Below are 20,438 nucleotides of genomic sequence, written 5' to 3' on the forward strand. Positions count from 1 at the left end.
ACAGCAAGAGGTTCTCCTGTTCGATTCGTGGCTGGAGTGCCTTCTGTGTGGAGTCTGCATGTCCTCCCCGTGGTCGAGTGGCCTGCAAAAAGACATGTGTGAATGGACGTGCCTTCGTTGAAGGTTAAGCATCAGGCTGGCAACTCGGCACCATAAAAAAATCTACTGCCAATCATTAGCGGACCGGAGTTCCGCTGTGGAGATACCTAATCAGGAAAAGACCAACAACAACTTTCCTTTTCTGCACTGATTTGCATGCAAAATCCTGGAAGAGTGAGACTTTTTGGCCACAGAGGAGAAATGGATGATCTCATTTAACTGGTCTAAAATGTGCTGCTTGTTAGCATAGTGCAATAATTAATATACAACCAAATCAACAGTCCGAATGAAAACTCAAAAAAACACACAGCAAATAGATACCATGAGTCAGTAAAAGCTGCAGGAGGTATAAATCACCATATAACTTTTATTCACCTTCTGGTACCTCGGCCTTTCACCTTCACGGAATAATTTACAATGAAAAAAGCCTCCCTATATACAAACCTAATACCTCAAATGGTTAATTAATTACATCAATCAAAGCAATAAAACAATTAACCATGTGCAAACTTGCATTCAGAAAACCACTGAGTTTTAAAGTGCCACCATGAAATTACCTAAATGCATATAAATCTTTTTCTATTGCATTACTTCCAGGAAACTATTTTTTTTCTATCATAAACTATAATATAACAATACACATCCATATATACAATCTGAAAATCAACCATCATACTTTAACAAGAATGTTATCTAATACATAACATTCCATAATTTATGTATGTATGTGTGTATATAAATATTCGCAAAATATTAATATCCTATCCCTCTATCATATACAAAATTATATAATTACATAAATGCACTACATCAATTAACATTCATTACTATAAAGTGATATCACTGTCCAGATTCATACCTCTGGGATGTAATGTATGATAGTTTAGAATAATTCTACATTCAAGGCTTAAGCCTGTTCAATTCACTTCTAAAGTTTCCCATAGTAATGCTAGGTCATGCCAAAACACTAAAAATTACCCCCCCCACCTGTCCATTGTGTTTGGATAAAAAGTGAGCTGCCACTGAACTATCTATATTTATTTCTCCTGATGTCCCCCCAAATGTTCCAAAATTCATACTTTGACTTTCCTAGCTGTTTGTCCTATATACCAACAGGTGTTGGTGTAGTCACATCCAATAATATAGATTGCCCTACATGAATTGCAATCAAAATTTTCTTTAGCAAAATATAATTTTCCATTAATCTTTAAACCATGCATATTTTTTACTCTATTACAAACTGTACAGTTGCCACACTGACGTGTGCCAACCCTACTATTACTGATAACCCTATCAACTTTCCTGTTAAGCAGTTCTTTTAAAATATTATATCTACTATAACATGCATGGGAAATAAATGTCTTGTCAAGGCAACTTCACACACTACTTGCCAAACTTGCCTGATAATACCTTCCAAAATAGGAGAGAAGTCTGAGAATCTAGTCACAAAAAATATTTTTCCATATTCTGATACTCAACCTCATCTCCTACAGTATGTGATCCCCTACCCTTTCTATGAGATATCCTTGCTCAGGCTCTCAATAGGGTCTCATCCGAGTACCCCCGTGAGGATAATCTCTCATGTACTTCATCCAAAAAATCTGACTCATGGTATCTATTTGCTGTGTGTTTTTTTGAGTTAGCATAGTGCAACAGCCTGAGTAAGGTCATTGCAGACTGAGAGGCTGCAGCCAGCAGTGTGCTTGTTCTATAGTCAAGGATGCTGCTGTGTTCAGATTCGGTTCTTGATGCAGACATACATTAGGAACATATACAAATACCATTTCTTTATTCCCTCTAGCAGATTGGCTAGTCTAGTAGCATTCCCTTGGCTTTTACTTTCAATATCTTCTAACTTTTATTAACGTCATATTAACTTGAGTTTGTCATCATGATATTGAAAGTTAAAGATCTGTTCCATTAGGGATATTTAGTTTGTACAATCTAACAGGGCTTGCTTCTGTATTACATACTCTCTTATGAATTGGTAGCAAGGTAAAATTATCCAACTTATTTGCCATTTCTATCACTCCAGGTGGCACTTGAACATCACACATTATCAATCTCTGTCATGTGGTATTTAGTCAAGGAGGTCTGCTATCATTCCATCTGTCTTGTACAGCTCTACAGACCACCCAAATGGTTTTAAATGATGCATTTAAAGGATTGAGTGATGTTTTTGGATTAAAATAACTGTTTACGTAGATTTATTTGGGTTGAAATGTATTTCTGCAAGAGCTGTCAGAGTAAAGTTGCTCATAACACGATAGCATGTAGTGTGTACTGACTAGTATATCATGATAGCATGTAGTGTTTACTGACTAGTGATATATCATGAGAGCATGCAGTGTGTATTACTAGTATATAATGATAGCATGTAGTGTGTACTGACTAGTATTCCAAATAGTCACAAGTTGTTTATCTGAAAGATAGAAAGATTTCTACTTTCACTGTGTTTAACAGCATATTACTTCATCATAGCATGCCAGAGGATTTAATCTCTGATAATGGCTTGCAATTCGTGTGTATAGAATTCCAGAATTTTTACAGTATTTGTGAATTTAAACACATATCATCAAGTTCTTAAATAATGGACAAAGCAAAACAGCAATACAGACAATCAAAAATATTTTACAAAAATCCGAAATGTCCAACTCAGTTTGTTAACTAAACCTGCTAGAATACAGAAAAGATATAGATCTCTCACCTTTTCAGTTATTGACAGGCAAACACCTTAAGACTAAGTTACCTACCTTATATACATTGCTATACCAATGGTAAAGAGACTATGCAAAAGCTAAAGAAATGAGAAACAGCCAGGAAAGATAGTATAATGAAGGTGTAATGAAAAGAAGGAATGATGAATGATGACGAGAATGCTAAGCAATATCCAGAAAATAAAGACTGAAGGAACTGCCAAGAAATATCAGATAAATTAGCAGCTGAAACAGCTGCTGTTAATGATGAACAGAGGTCATACCTGATCCAAAATCATGACATGACAATACATATACAGGGAAGGCAGACTTTTTTTTATTTATTTAATGTTTGTTAACTGAGTAAGTGAGCTGTTCTAGGGATCCTTTTCAGGCACAACCTGGACCAAGCAGGCAGTACCAAAATACATACAGTCAAAAGTCTTGCAATAATACGTATGTACATTGATTACAGAAGGCATAAAGTTTAACAGGTAACAGCATTATGGCATAAATAACACAATGCATAATACATTGCAAAATGGGCTAATAAAAAAATAAGAAAATAAATAAAGTTGTGAAAAGAATAGTAGAAATGCAGGCATAGATGAAATAAAACAATAGTAACATTAATTTACCTTTACAACTTTCTGAAAGTAGATAACAGATCTATGTTAATGATACTTTCAATGATTAAAGAATATCTGATTATGTTTTCACCCTCCTTTAGTCACGATACAAAAACAGTTTGGTGACACAATCAGTGCTAATTTTCATACAATAGATCCTAATGATTATATAATAAATAAGAAAATCAGATTGAGTGATTCATAGTTGCCGCGGTGGTACGGCGGTAGCGTTGTTACCTCACAGCAAGAGGTTCTCCCATTCGATTCTCGACTTGGCTTGGGAGTGCCTTCTGTGTGAAGTCTGCATGTCCTCCCTGCGGTTGGGTAGCATTCGAAAGACATGCGTGCGTAAATGAGCGTGCCTTAGTTGAAGGTTGAGCATCGAGCTGGCACCTCGGTGTTTCGTAAAAATCTACTGCCAATTATTAGCGGACCGGAGTTCCGCTGTGGCGACCCCTTACCGGGAAAAAGCCGAAAGAAGATTGAGTGATTCATGAACTGCATTATCTACTATACTAATTTCCTTATATTGTCAGAAATGAGTAACTTGTGAGTGATTCATGAACTGCATTATCTACTATACTAATTTCCTTATATTGTCAGAAATGAGTAACTTGTTAAACGTTTGCTTAGATACAATGATTGTCCCATCTCATGTATTTAAAATGAAGAGAAAAGGACTGAATTATTGCTTATTATGTGTGGTATATTTCGATTTTTTAATATTATTGCAATAGTAGCTGACCTGTATCACCAACAAAGAATGACACATTAACTATATAAATACTATACAATAATTTATTTTTTACAAAATTAACTAGAATGTCATAGTGATACAAATTCAGTACTATACCAGTAATATTCGCTGTCATATAATTGCTTACCTGGAGTAAGTCTGTGTGAGTTTACACCTAAGTGTAGATGTAGATGTATTTCTTGCTGTCTTACTTCCTTACTAAGGTCTTACCTGACAAGATAACCAGAGCTCATGAAGGTTTCTACCAAATGGTGCATGACTGTATCAGAAAGGACGTGTGTGTGTGTGTGTGTGTGTGTGTGTGTGTGTGTGTGTGTGTGTGTGTGTGTGTGTGTGCGTGCGTGTGTGTGTCTGTGTGTGTGTGTGTGTGTGTATGTGTGTGTGTGTGTGTGTGTGTGTGTGTGTGTGTGTGTGTGTGTGTGTGTGTGTGTGTGTGTGTGTGCATATACACACACACACACACACACAGACATATATATATATATATATATATATATATATATATATATATATATATACATATATATGTATATGGGTTCACTACATAATCTCGAAATTTTGAAATAACGAATGTAAAAATCTCGAGACTATATAGCTGAAACCCCTAAATACTGAAAGACCAGAAGTGCGAAATTCAAAATCCCGAACTTACAACACACATGCAGCACACACATGCACAAAAACACAACTTCCCCCCACAATCAAACATATCATCCTACACTATAGATAAGCAGGGAGGCTGTGCCTCCCACACCCCCCCTACTTAAATATACTAACTCCGAGATCGCACAGACACACAAGGGAAAATCACACCCACACATTTTACAGTCCCTCACACACACACATCAGTCACAACACACACTAAAGCCCCTAACCAACACACTTACACATAGATACTTACCTGAATTCAACCTATCCATCCACAAATTGCAACACCAGAAGGGCTATTTCAATATCTCCGTACATCGGGATTTTGAATTTTGAGCTTCTGGTCTTTTGGTATTTAGGGGTTTCAGCTATATAGTCTCAAGATTTTGACATTCGGTATTTCAAAATTTTGAGATTATGTAATGAACCTATATATATATATATATATATATATATATATATATATATATATATATATATATATATGGGTCAACTGCTTCTCATTGAATACCACGTATTCGAAAAAGAGCAGTAGACTGCTCAGTTACGCGAAAGTGCACTTATTTGAAAGTGCACTTTCACGAACTCAGCTTCTACGAATGGATCGCACCACAGTGGAGGACAGCAGAAAAACATACTATGTCCTCCACTGTGGTGCGGTAGTTACGGACCTTAGGGTTAGGGCGCGGGTCATGGTAAGGGGATAGCCCTACTAGCTATCCCCTTACCATGACCCGCGCCCTAACCCTAAGGTCCGTAACTAGTGCACTAAAAGCAGTAGTAGCCCGTTCACTGAAGCGGGTTTCGCGAAAGTGCACTTTCGATTAAGTGCACTTTTGCATAACCCAGGGTCAACTGTGTGAGTTCGAAGAAGTGTATTTTCGAACTTATACAGTAGACCCATATATATATATATATATATATATATATTTATATATATATATATATATATATATATATATATATATATATGTGTGTGTGTGTGTGTGTGTGTCATGCTCAACAAGACCCATACAAAACTGGTAATTTTGGTATAACAATAATGATGTTCACAATGCTGAAAACACAGTAGTTTGAACTCTTAAACCATTATGCTAACTGTGTCTCTACCATATATAACATGGTTATGTAATACTGGAATAACATATATTCTTATCAGATTCTAAGTGGAATACAGTCCTTTGTTGTTGGAAGATAAAGACTGTAAAAATTTAAATGGTCTTCTCACACTTCAACCTTATTCAAAAATGTCAGATGCTTCCCAAGTGAAACCTAAAAGAAGACATATGTACAGCACTGATACCTGTCTGTAGTATGGAAGTGATAGAGAAGACTGTATACATAGGATAAAAAGCTCTGAAGCAAGCCCTAGTGATTAATGAAAGAAGCAGTGTAATATAATATCACTTATTTCAAATGTTTTCCTTATACATGTAGAAAATTGGAAACATAGGGGTAGAATTAGGGTTAGAGTTAATACCCATTACTAAGGTGGTACAGGGGGTGGAACCCCCTGCCCTCTTTAGTAATGGGTGCTAACCCAAACGCTGCCCCTTCTCCCAACCCTAAGTTTTCACCTTAATGTCATTAAAACCTTCCCATAACACTGCCACTATTCAGACAAATTTAAGGCTAGTGTTATGGGGGGGGGGGTGGTAGTTTTAATATTGGGAGAGGAAATAGTTTTCTTCTTTCAATAGTATTATTTTCAGTTTTGTTTGTGTTCACTATTGTGTATGATCAAACTTATTTTGTTGGTGTTTTGCATTCAGCGTTACGGTGGTTTAGTCATACAATAAGTACCCCTATTTTATATATATATATATATATATATATATATATATATATATATATATATATATATGTATATATGTATAGCTGTCTATCACATGCTCAACTTGACCCATACCAAAAGTGGTAACACTAGCATAACAACATCATTGTTCACAATGACAGATACACAGAACAGCATATCATGCCAAATCTCATATCTCCCTACCTATCTAGATCCAGAAACAAGCACTAACATTGATCGCAAAGGGGAAAGGCAAGTCCAGGAGTTCAAACTACTGTGTTTTTAGCATTGTGAACATCATTATTGTTATACCAACATTACCAGTTTTGTATGGGTCTTGTTGAGCATGTGATGGACATATATATATATATATATATATATATATATATATATATATATATATATATATATATATATATATATATATGGGTTCACTACATAATCTCGAGATTTTGAAATACCGAATACAGTTAGCATAATGGTTTAGGTCTTCATCGCCCATGCACAAGGTGTAAGGTTCAATTTTGGCTTTTGGACAATGCCTGTGTAGAATTTGTATGATCTTCCTGTGTCTCTTTTTGGTTCCTCTCTCCTCCCAAAAGCATGCTGGATGTTTCCATCTTAAACTCACCCAAGAATGAAGCTATGGGCAGCAGCACAAATTCTATATGGTGCTTATTAGGGAAGGGTTATACAGCCAATGACTTTGGGCATGAGCTATTGTGCACAGTATCCTAAGTTTAGAGAAATATGCACCACAGTCTGTGTGCCATGGCAGGGCTAGCCAGCTGATAGTATAAAATTGGTTCTAGGTGATCGCATCACATTGAGTATTATCTCCAAAAGTGGGCATGGGTATTACTGGAATGCCAGTCAAAATCAAGTATAAAAAAACAAGCAGCACTCAACTCAAATCACTTCTCCATGCACTGCAGTTCTAATTATAATTTATATTCAGCTTTATAAAAGTACCAAGTAACATGCTGAAAGTAGCAATCTCTGTGATACGTCCACTTGTAATAATGTTTCTTATCCAAAAAAGACCTGCTGCCTGATAACAACTATCTACTTGTTTAATGGGGAAAACATGATCAAAGTAAAAAATGAATAGCAAACAAGAAACAATCTGAAGATAAATTGCTTAAAGGATTACTGCACAGGTTATGGACCACACATGATAAATTGGCATTATGTTTAGTTTATGGGTAAAGCCTGCAAAGATGACTGCAATTCTCCAACAAATGTAATGATCTTCTGAAAATACTGTAATCCTGTCCTTTATTACAAATACTGTCATATGTATTTCAGTACCTAAGACTTATACGTTATCTACTTATGTAAATATTCTCTGCATGGCAACAACAAAAAGGCTTTTAATGTTGGTAATTCTTTAACAGTATGCTTATTAAAGCTTACTTGCATCTTATAATCTCAGACAAGCTTACCTGATGGTCATCAAAGCATTGCTACTTAAATACAGAGCAACAGGTACTGCAACAACATGCATTTTCTGAATAATAAGAAGCATAAATCAACAGTATAAAAATATGACAGAAAACCAGAACATTATGCAAAATCAAGAACAGATGAAAAACCACTGTAGTAGTGTTTACTTTGGATGAAGGGATAATCTGTACACTTACATTGCATAATTGCTCCTTGCCTTGCTTGGGCACATCCAGTCACTACATCGGGGAGTAGGGAGCAACAATATGTCACAATTTGAGATGTCTCTGATGGTGATGGCCCTGACACATTTGTCATACCTCTCAACCTCAGAGCAAGAAATCTGGACAAAGCCATAAATAGAAGTGGGACAAAGGCCCAAAAATAAGGACAATTTTTAAATATTGCTCTTATAAACTTATAAAGATAATAGAATAGTAGGTCTGGCATTAGTATGAATTTTCTGAAGGGTATGAAATCTGAAACAAATGTCTGTCATTATTTTCTAACTTCAGTCTTTAATGATTTGCCACTAATTTTTCAGGAAACCACAATTTTATGAAATACAGACCAAAAATATGATGCACAAATATACAATAGACACACACTACAGCTGGGAACCTGTCAAAGAAGTGACACTTTTTTTTAAATTAGTACTATTAACTTGAGCAGCTGACAAATTAAGAGAATGTACATGCATTTCTGAAATAAAAGTAATCTATAACTCGATTATTACAATTATTTATTAATTGTAAACCCGCCACATTTTCTTCCAAAATTGCCATTTTGCAGAGGGATTATTAGGGGGAGAGCAACATTTTGAGCCAAAATCGGGGACAGTTGAGAAGTTTGGATACACCTAATTCTATAAAGCAATTTATTTGCATGTACCTCTCAACCTCTTAATGCAGGAAATTTGGACAAGGCCAAATATATTGGGGGAGCATACAAACAATACTAAAAATTGCTCTTGTATAAACTTAGACAGTTGATAGAATAGCAGGTCTTGCTTTAGCATAATTTTTTCTGAAGGGTATGAAGTCTGAAACCAATGTCTGTCATTATTTAGTGACTTCATTACCAAATGATTTGCCAGAAAACAACACATTTTATGATGAACAAACCAAAAATAAGAAGCAAAAATCTATTCATTCTGTGAAAATCTGGACAGCTGAGAAGTATCGTTTATTCAGGGCTGTCTTTGAATTTGCCACCCTTCCCCCCTCACAAAATCATGGTCAAATGGGGCCTCCCTCCTTCAGCCATTCTAATGTCCCATTACTTGGCTATTTTGCCCCATTTACCATAAACACTGTAATGTGCATACTGCTTTACTTCTACAATGATTTGGATTTCATTTAAAAGTTTTATTTTACATTTTACAGCGCAAACAATAACAGTCATCCGCTAAACAAAGCAATGCAGTCTCACAATGAAAATAGACTTAGCATTAAAACTTCTCTGCCCTTGAAACTTACATTCATTGAAACTGCATTGAAACCCACAGTCAAAGAAAATACATCTGGCCAGTGGCAGATAAAAGATTACATTTGGGCTGTTTTCAAATCATAGGTCCCTTGCACACGAAACATACATGTGTTCTTTGATACACCTTCCTGATTGTATTAAATTATATTCCTTTTATAATACAGTACAGTTGTTAGAGGGCATTTTAAATTTGTTTTGAACATTTTTCCAGTAAACAATGAAACAAAATGCATGCACCAATAATGACAAAACTGCCCATTTCAGAACATTTCCATCATAAAAGTCTACTCAAATTTCTACAGTTCACCAGTATCAGTAAATATGCACAATCTCTTCAGAAGTAAAAGTCATCTAAACAATTCCACATTAAAGAGATCTGTAACCATTCACGAGGTTGCTGCTAGCAAACAACTTTATATTTCATTGTTTCACCTACAAATAAAGTGCCTGTTGCCCTTGAGGAATACATTGCCTATGTTACATTAAAAAAAATGATAAGCTAGTAATATTGCAATAGGGAATGGATGTCAAACTGATAACAGGTTCATAGTTACTAGGTATCTCCTCCAAAGAGGACATTCTCAGGACTGCAGCATCCACCCCCTTTAAAAGTACAACACAGTACAGTATCAGCAATGCATCTACATACTGCGGGAGTAGAACCCACAGCCTTCTGCATTTAAAGCAAGGATACTACCTGTTGTGCTATTAACAATGCAAGAAAACTCAGCATAAGCAGCACTAAACTTCTCCTCCCCTGACACTGTCAGCTCCTTGTAAAATCCACTCAGCACTCAACTGTATCTCTCAAGTTTGCAGCACAAGAAATCTGGAAAAAAAAAACCCAAAATTTATTGGGGGGGACAAAAGCCCAAAAACCAGGGACACATTTTAAACATTGCGTGTATAATCTTGCAAAGTTGCTAGAATAAAATGGTGTGTTACCACCATGCCCTTCATTGCCAAGTCTTGAACCCAAGGACCCTATGCATTAGGTTTAGAACAACATTCCACTATTCCAAGTCTGCCATTTCTTGAAAGGCAGGAAGACTGAAACTTAAATGGCTATCATATAGTGACTTCAGTTCTCACCATAGCTCTCAACCTCTTAGCACAAAACACCTGGATAAAGCCAATAATGGGGGAATACAGCCTCAAATATAGGGACAAATTTCAAATATTGATCTCATAAACTTAGAAAATTGCTAGAATAAAAGGTTGTGTGTTACCATACACTTTCTGAAGAATGTGAAGTCTGAAATTCAAATGCCTGTCATTATTTAGTAAATTCAAAATCCAGAAAACCACAGATTTTATGAGGAACAGAACAAAAATATGAGGGAAAAATCTGAAATGTTTTCACAAGTGGTGGCAGGTAGGGAATTTAGGCTTTTGCTACTTGCACCCAAGGTACAGGGTTTGAGCCTGAGTTATTCTCTAGCCGCCAGGTATATTTCCTGAGTTTCTCTCTAGCCACCAGGTATTTTTCAGCTTCAAAATCCCTTCCTGCAGCAGCTTCAAAGTCTGTAAATGTAAAGTCCGCATTTGTTCACTTCAATATCCCTTGCAACTTCAAAGTCAATTGACTTAGAAATGTAAAATCCTTCCCACATTTGGCAGATTCAAAATCCCTTTCTGCAGCAAGTAAAGTCCTTCCCGTAAATAGCAATCCAGCCTGCAGACATTGCAGTCTGATCCCCTTCAAGTCTATGCAGTTGTAACTGCTTAGACTTCTGGGTATCTCTGTAGTCTGATGCCTTCTTCCTAATATGGACTGCTGTTTAACCAGTATGGATTCCTGCACACATGCGTGGAGTTCCAGGAATGCTGAGTGCACATGCACGGAGTTCTGAGACTTGCTATTTTTTTTATTTCGTTTTTTTTTTTTTCTTTTTTTCTTTTGTTTTTTTTTTCTATTCTTTTACAGCTGGGGGGGCTGCAGTCCAATAGCATGAGCCACCCCTGCCTGCCATTATCCTTCTGCTCAGCATAGGTTACTTGGTGGGGAGGATAGACTAGAATGGTGTGGGAATGGTAGTGAGAGAAAGGCTTTAGAAGGCAGTGGGGTATGTCAACAGAATTAATCACAGACTCATAAAAATCAGACTCTAGTGTAAGGAAAAAGCACTATTCATACTCTCAGCCTATGCTCCACAGTACGGTTGTGATATAGAGGAAAAGCATGCATTCAGGCAGCAGTTGCACGTAGTAGATAAAGCAGGACAACATGACTTGGTGTTGATAGGGTTGCTGATTGCACATATTGGGACAGACAGAACAGGATATGAGGACTGTCTTGGTTCACATAAGTGGGGCAATAGTAGTAAAAAAAGGTGATGCTATTTTAGACTTCTCTATGACAAATGGATTGGTGGTGGCCAACACATAGTTCAGCAAGAGGACATTCACAAGATCACATACAAGAGTGGACAGCATGCAACTCAGGTAGACTTCCTCCTAGTAAGGGAAGGGTATTGTGGGAGAATCATCCTCAGTGAAACAGTCAACACACAGCATAAACCACTGGTTACCACAGTCACCTGCAAGCAGTGGTAAGAGAAGGTGCTAAAGTTAACAGATACTAGGCTGAAGACATGGAAGATGACTGGAGAGAAAGCACAAAAGTTCAAGACAATATTCTGAGTTCTAGCACCTCAGGAAAAAGAGGAAGTAGGTGGAGCTGAAGAAAAATAGCAGCACCTCAAAACAGCATGTGCGAGGACTATGGAACAGATATGTAGCCAAGCCATGTATGCAAATAAGGTATATAAAGAAAGTTGGTGGTGATGGAATGCATTAGTCCAGAAAGTCATCAAAAGAAAGAAGGAGTGTGGGAAAAAGTGGAAGGCAGAGGAGATGGACCAGAAAAAGAAGGAATACTGGTTGTCTAACAGAGAGGCTAAGAGAGCAGTTGCAATAGCAAAGAACAAGGCATGAGAAGCACTCTACCAGCTACTGGAAAGTGGCTCAGTAGTTGGCAGAAAGAAACTCTATCAGGTTGCTAGGCAAACCTCTCAAGACATCTGCAACAACTGGAAAGGCCACTGAAATACCTCACTAAAAGAATCACAGGCCTAAAGTAGATGCCTTATGCTGACCACCTTAAAAAACTCCAGCTATAGTCTGTCGCATATCTTCTACTCCAAGGTGATCTCTGCTTAACATACAATGCTATGTCAAAGCCAGAGCTGTTGGACATGCTACACATAAAGAAATCCCAATCCATCAGAGCCACATGCTCCAGGGATCTAAATCTTGTCATCACAATAAACAAAACATGCTGGAGGGATAGGTTCCTGACTCGGAGACTCCCCAGACTCTGGAATAGACTGCCTATACATGTCAAACAGAGTGCCTCTTTGGCCCTCTTCAAAAGGAACCTTGATGATTGGATGGAAGAAAGGAAATTCACCCCGGGGATCACATCAGTCGCCCTGCTAGACAGGGGTCCAGGGAAGTAAATACTGTGGGAAGAAATAGCCAGGGAATTGTTATAGCTAATCTTGTATAGGCCCTAAGGCCGATAGCCTAGTACCAACCTATGAACCTATAGACACAGAAAGATAAAGAAGATAATCAGACATCCTTCATAAGGGTTGTCAACAACCCCCTGTACACTAGTCCACATGACATCAAAGGCAGATGGAAGGAGTACCTCCAGCAGCTTCCGAATGAAGAAAACCCCACAGATGTTGTACAACCTCAGATACAGCCTAGAAGAAGAGGGGTCCACCACAGAAGTAAGAACAGCACTAAGTAAAAATAAGTCAGGAAAATCAATAGGCTCAGATGAAGTCAAGGCAGATATGATCAAGATGTTGAGAGGGCTGGGGGAGAAATGGCTCCAGAAAGTATTCATAGCAGTATGGAGAGAGAAGCATATCCCAGATGACTGAAGGACAAGCATACTAATGCCAAAGTACAAGAACAAAATGGGCATTCACAGCAGTGGGCAGTATAGAGATATCAAACTCCTGTCACACTGCATGAATGTTCTGGAGAGTGTGATTTATAAATGAATACACAGAGTAGTAAAGAGTAAGACAGGAGATGAGCAGTTTGGGTTTAGATTAGGATGGAGCATAAGTGACCTGATGTTTGCAATGAAACAGATAGTTGAGAAGAAGCTGGAGATGAGGAAAGAGTTCAACTGGGCTGTGATACCCATGCACTGCCCCAGCAATCAAGGAGCCTCAATCCTCACCGCTAACACCAGTAAGGGGTGTCCACATAGGGGAGGATAACAAATACACACACAGTAAAGTACAATTTCACTTAAGAGCACACAGAAATCACAGTCAGTCTGGGGCTGGTTTCTCCCTTTCTCTCCAGGTCCCCAATAAGACTCCCCACTGGCACAGCTATAGGGTCCATATCTCAGCCTAGTGGACAAGCTAAAACTTCCAGCAGCCTCTCTGTCCAACCAGTGCTTCGTGTCCCTTCCCAAATAGTTGACACACACACACTTTGAGATGAGTTATATAAAACCACACAGACACTCCTGGGGAAGGGTGGCACAGGTTCTCCAGCTGTGCCCCTTTTACCAAGACTATACGGTAGTACCACTTGCCAGCACCCACTAATATTTATCAGCTACCAAAAGGCCATTATGAAAGGGTGTCCAATTATACTGTGCAATATTATTATCTAAATGGTAAGTGTGACTGAACAGCAAGGCTATTGGAGTGGCTTTGTATAATATCACTAAATACATGCAATGTACTCTTAGCACTTTAAAATTATTTATACACAAAACAGCCACAGTTGAATGGTTTAAACATATTTAATAATAAATAATAAAAGCACAAGACAATACTTCTTACTACACAGTGCTAGTCAAGAGTTCAGAGATCACAGAGAAATACTTAAAATAATACAGTAGAAAAGCTCTGACATCAATACAGAAAAAAAGACTAATCTAATATTTCTATTTCCTAGATATAGCTAAGAGAAAACACAGTTCTAAAATAAACTTACATATAGAGCAAGACAGTGCTGGTGATGTTGGATGTTCTCAAGACAAATGCTAAATGCCCTGAGTCTCTCTGCCCTTAAATTGATAACAGTACCACTGACTTGTTTCAGATTACATCATTATTTTATGTTTCCCAGGCTAACAGAAGCTCAGAGGTTAACAGCCCTTTTGATCTTGCAGCTGGTCAGGAAGCCAGAGCAATAAAAGAAATTATACATGTAAATTATAGCCATTAAATCTGGCCTCAAAACAATAGGCAGAATGCCTCCCTCTATACATCTCGGCTCTGAGTTTTAGATCAAAGAATTTCACAATGCTTGACTTATCAGTTTTCTTACAGCAGAGTGCACTGTTGTTACATTTTTGCAGTTCAACATCCAATACAATCTTTCCATATTTAAGAGAACAAGCCTGTGGCTTAAATTAATATTTACAAATGACAGAATTATCTACAAAATTCTATCTAGCTAGACTGGCAGCTTTCACCTATCTTCACATAGGCATTCCTAAATTTGAAGAAAGCATATGACAAGGTTCCACAAAAGGTGATTTGAGCAATCCTGCAACAGTTTGAAGTCCCAAAAAAATTAGTAGAATTAGTGCAGGCTATCTATATACAAGGACTCAATGAAATGAATATGAACAGTGCTCAGGCTCACAGGGGTTCCCTGTGAGAGTGCATGTGCATCAAGATTCAGGTCTGAACCCTCTGCTGTTCATACTGGTAATGGACTTCATTAGCAAACAGGTCATTGGGGATCAACAAAGTTGCTGAATGCAGATGATGCATTACATGCAGGCTCTGAACAAGAACTGCAGCAGATTATAGGGGAATGGAATACAAAACTGATGGCACACAGGATGAAAATGATTACAGATAAGACAGTTGTAATGACAGCAAATGGGGAAATCAGCAGGAACTGAGAATTGTGATAGAAGAGAAACAGTGGAGAAGATTAACAGTTTGAAGAATCTGAGAGGGGGAGTTGAGGAGAAAGGAAGTCTGAATTAGGAGATCAAAGCTAGAATCACAAGGGCTGCAGCCAACTGGCATGGACTGTTAGGGGTAGTGTATGTCAGAAGACTGCCAACGTTGTTGAACAGTGGTGATACCATTCCTACTGTATGGTACAGAAATCTGGCAGTGAAGGCAGAGCAGTTGAGGAATCTAGAGGTGATGGAGATGAAGTGCTTGTGATGGGTGGTAGGATGCACACTGTGGGACAGATTACATCAAAACAGAGAACCAAGTAGCTCCAACTGCAGAGAAGGTCAAAGAGAACTAATTAAGGTAGCTCAGGCACATGTGCAAGAAAGCAAAAAACAATTGGGTGAAGATGATTTGGGACAAACAGGAAAAAAGCAAGAGGAACTGAGGGGGTATTCAGCAGAAAGATTGATGGATTGTTTAAGAGAAGACCTTTGACAGTCAGGTATGATGTAAGGGGTAGATGAATATAACAATATATCTTTGCTGTCACCATAAATCCTTAATGGATGTTTCAGTTGAATTGTTACTACCTGTGAACATTTCCTCTTGTTTGCTATGTCTAAGATTAGGTCCCATACTTAACTCATGAAATTTAGTTCCATTTTGCTTAAAAATTGGCATTTTTTTTTACACTTGACATAAGGCTTTGCCCTGATTATCAATGAATTCCTCAACCAACTATAAAGCAATTATGTTATAAACAGAAGACATTATCTAGTTTGCTGGGGCCACAAACTTTAAGAACTGTTTCCCGAAATATGCTGGATCTCTGATTACCATAAGAAACTAACTGCTGGAGCTTTCTTTCAAAGGATCATAGGATCATAGGAGATTACTAGGCTATCGACCTGGAGGTCATTTTAAATTTAGTTGTTTCATCCCAATGTAATACCATAGAAATGCTAGTCAATACCCAAGATTGCATTTAGTGATGACTGCCCATGTCCAGGAGAGCTGTGGGCTCTATTCTCGGTAAGAATTTATGGTGCCCCATCCACTTGTCCTAGTTTCTCTTGAACAGTGTCATACACGTGCTCTGTCTCACATGAATTGGTAGCTGGTTCCAAAGCCGCTGCAGTTGCTGGGAGATAAATCTGTCCCTCCAGCATGTCCTATTTAAGTCGCAGGCCATATTGAGGTCCCTGGAACATGCATCCCTAGTCCCCTTTGATTTATGGATATGCAGCAAGTTCATTAGGTTTGGGTCTTAGATTGCTCTGTAGGCCAGGCATAAGTCTTCCCTAAGAAGTCTATATGATATGGAGTATAGTGACAGGGACTTTAGTCAGTCTATGTAAGGCACACACTGGAGCCCCTTGATCTTCTTTTTTAGAAACCTCTGAGGTCTCTCTAATTGCTGCATGTGCTTAGTATGGAACATGCCAAATAGGGAATTATACTCAATTATGGGCCGGATAAGTGCTGAGTATAGGGGGTTATAACTTCTTTTACTGTCAAGGTGATGCCTTTACTAATCAAGTGTGCTATGTAGAAAGTTTTCCTTACTACAGTAGACACATGGTGGTCGAAGTTAAGGTTCCAGTCAACTTATGATCCCAGGTCCCTTACCACTTCATGGCTACTTAGGGTATTGTTATTAATTTGATAGTGTGAGGGGACATTGTTTGTGCCAAAGGGAATGATGATGCATTTCTTTGCATTCAGTTTGAAACTGTGACTAATACACCCATAGTTAGCCTATGTGAGACCCTCCTGGAGTATACTGACATAATTTGGGGATTCAATGATTGCACCCAGTTTGTAGTCATCTGCAAACATGGCCAGCCACAACCCCTTAGTTTTGACCTGAACTTCTGAGAAGTATATACCAAGCAGTAGGTGGCCCTGCACTGACCCCTGTGGCATCCCACTGGTAACAGGTCTGCTGGTTGATTTGGAGTCACCCACTTTGATAGTGTGTCCAGTTTGATAGACAGTTGCCAACCCATCTTACAAATGGGGTTTACATTCAGTTTGCTAAATTTATCAGTAATGCCTGAATGTGGGATTGTGTCAAAAGCCTTCGCCAGATTTAGGTATGCTGTGTGCACAGATTTGCCCTCGTCAATGGCCTTGGTCACATTTTCAAAGAAATCCACCAGATTTAACAGGCAGGATCTGCCCTTCATGAAGCTGAATTGGGTTGTTTCCAGGGTTTGCAGGTCACCTATGTCTTTATTTATGAGGTACATAATGATACATTCCATGGTGTTACAGACGAGGCTGGTCAAGCTTATGGGTCTGTAAATCCCTGACTCTGTTGCTGGGCCACCATTGTGGAGGGGAATAGCTGTTGCTGTTCTCCATTCTGCAAGAAGAAAGCCTGTGGTTAGGCTATGATTGAAAAGAGTACTTAGTGATGATGCTAGTTCATGTTTTAGCCTGTTTAGAAGACAGCCTGGGATGTCATCTGGTCCCACATAGGCTGTGTTTTTTTGCCTTGAACAAGGCTTTGAGGACCTACTCTTCAGATATGCAGGGTGGGGGGGAAGTTTGGAGGAAAATTGGTTATACGTCAGAAGAGGACAAGGGAGTGCTATCCACTAGCATGTTTGCTATTTCTGGGTGGTTAGTGTGTGTGATACCGTTGGCCACTAGTTCTGGACATGCTTGGGTCCTACCCTTTAGGTTACATACATAGCTGTAAAAGGCCTTATGGTTATCCTTGGCTGCACTTGCTCAGTTTCTCTCAAAGGAGCCCTTGGAGGATTTGACAAGTTGTCTTATTTGCCTGTTGAGGCCGAGAAAGGTGCTTTTCCATTGCTAGGGCCTTGCCTTTGTTTTCTTGGACAGCAATGTTTTGTGTTTGTTGTAAAGTTTGTTGATGCTTTGTTATACCCTTTATACACTTTTAGAGTTTTTTTGAGTTGCCACTGGAAGTTCAGTGGTAACTAAAGCTCCTTTTAGTGATTCTTTTGCTCACAATTTTGAAACAGGCTACAGACTATGTTGTGAACCACTCTCTGAATTGTGTTGCTGGTCTGCAACTCCAACTAACATTTCAGCATATGCCAGAGTGTGTTAATGTCATCTTCCACCTTCCACTTTCAGCTAGATCCTCTTTAGCTTTATATCTCCAGTTTTGATGGGATTTGTTAATCTGTCTGGGAAGCATTCTTGACATGGAGCCTTCAACATCGGTAAGAATAGAAATCATCACTATGAAATATAATTGATCTCAGGCTTTGATGAACACCAACATTATTTCTGGAATATGAGTACTTGTGACTCACATTTGATCTAGTGTCACTGTGTCTCTTTTTCCTTCCAATAGAAAAGACAATTGCTTTCGCACTTCTATCTTGGTATTGATTTTGTATTAATTGATTTGCCTGAAAAGTTCTGATGCATTTGAATGCCTGGAACTAATAATGTGAATGATGTTGGAAACTTTGATCTCAGCCTTCTACCCATTTATGGTTGTGAAGGGCATAGTCTTAATCTAATAATTCTAAACAAATATGTAGTTGGCCTAATGCATCACATTTCTTTAATATGTTTTTACAGTCTGCATCATCAGTTACCCATTTGATTCAGAATATCAGTTTATTAAGTTGAAACTTAATAGGTTTGGAAAAATTTCTAAACTCTTGACAAACAAAGTATGAACCATTATATAACATAATCTGCTCAGATGTTCCATTCTTTCTAACACTCAGTTTAGTATCCCAGTTAATAAAATGGCTGCCATAAACTGGAGTTTACAATTTCTGAATACTTTCAATACTAACCCTCATACAGTAGCCTAGCTATAAGGTATAGATGACAAAGCCTTGACTACAACCCATATCACCCGAGTTTAAATAGCGGCTTGTATATTGGAGGAACCAGGCAGGGGAGGCTGGGAGTTAATGGCTCATACCAGCTTACCTATATGGGAGAGAGAGTTGGTAACTCCAGTCAGCCAATTTGCTCCTTTGCAATTAGAGGCATTCATTTAACCAGTAGCTGTAGACTGGAGGATGAGGGCTTGGTGATCTTAAGCTGGTTATGGTAGACCTTATGGGATGTATATGTGGAAACACTCACATATCAGGGGAAAGGTATACAGTGCCTCTGCAGTGAAGTGGATGTTTATATCAGCCATCAAGGGTAGAGTTAGGGACAAACAGAAATCACCCCTCATGGCTGACTGTATGACAGCAGTACAGCGGATTCCTTTCACCCTGGGGATGAGGAGCAAATAAGTAATGGAAAGGGTTAAAGGGTCAGCAGGCATTCTGACAGAAAAATAATACAGGAAAAAAAGACACCATATCTAGTAGAAATTTAAGATTATTATACTGACACAAATCAGCTCTTACAGTTAACCATGGCGATATCAAAACTTCATAAAATATCAGTTCCTAGTTCTGATTCTGTCTCCAATGTATGCCACACATCATATAGGTTTTCTATATATGTTCAGTTTGTGCAGTCAAGCTAGGTCACTTCTTTTGTGGTGCAAATGTTTATTATTGTGTTTTCTAGCTTGTGTAATTAGAGAGGCAGGGGTTCTAATCTCACTGCAGTCAACTTGTGTGTGTGTGTGTGTGTGTGTGTGTGTGTGTGTGTGTGTGTGTGTGTGTGTGTGTGTGTGTGTGTGTGTGTGTGTATGTGGTCCAAACAGCATGTGCCCATGTCCTGCTGCACTCATTTAAGTAGCATTCAGAAGATATTTCTTGCTTTCTATCTGCATTCAAATATTCTCATATGTGACTCGTGGACTTTCAATAGCATTTGTTTTCTTAGCTGAATGGGATAACAGTTTTCACATGTTTAACTGCTGCTGTGAGAGGTGCTTATACCTTTCAGTGGCATGTTATGCTCTATTTCCATTGTGGATGTGGGGTAATCTTCCCCAGGGTTCATCAGATAATGAGCATCAAGAAGGGCATGTCACACACTTCTACAAATGACTTAATCCCTCACGAC

This window comes from Protopterus annectens, chromosome 6.part0, assembly GCF_019279795.1.
Source record: "Protopterus annectens isolate FY-2018-M chromosome 6.part0, PAN1.0, whole genome shotgun sequence".
NCBI classification, from domain to species: domain Eukaryota; kingdom Metazoa; phylum Chordata; order Ceratodontiformes; family Protopteridae; genus Protopterus; species Protopterus annectens.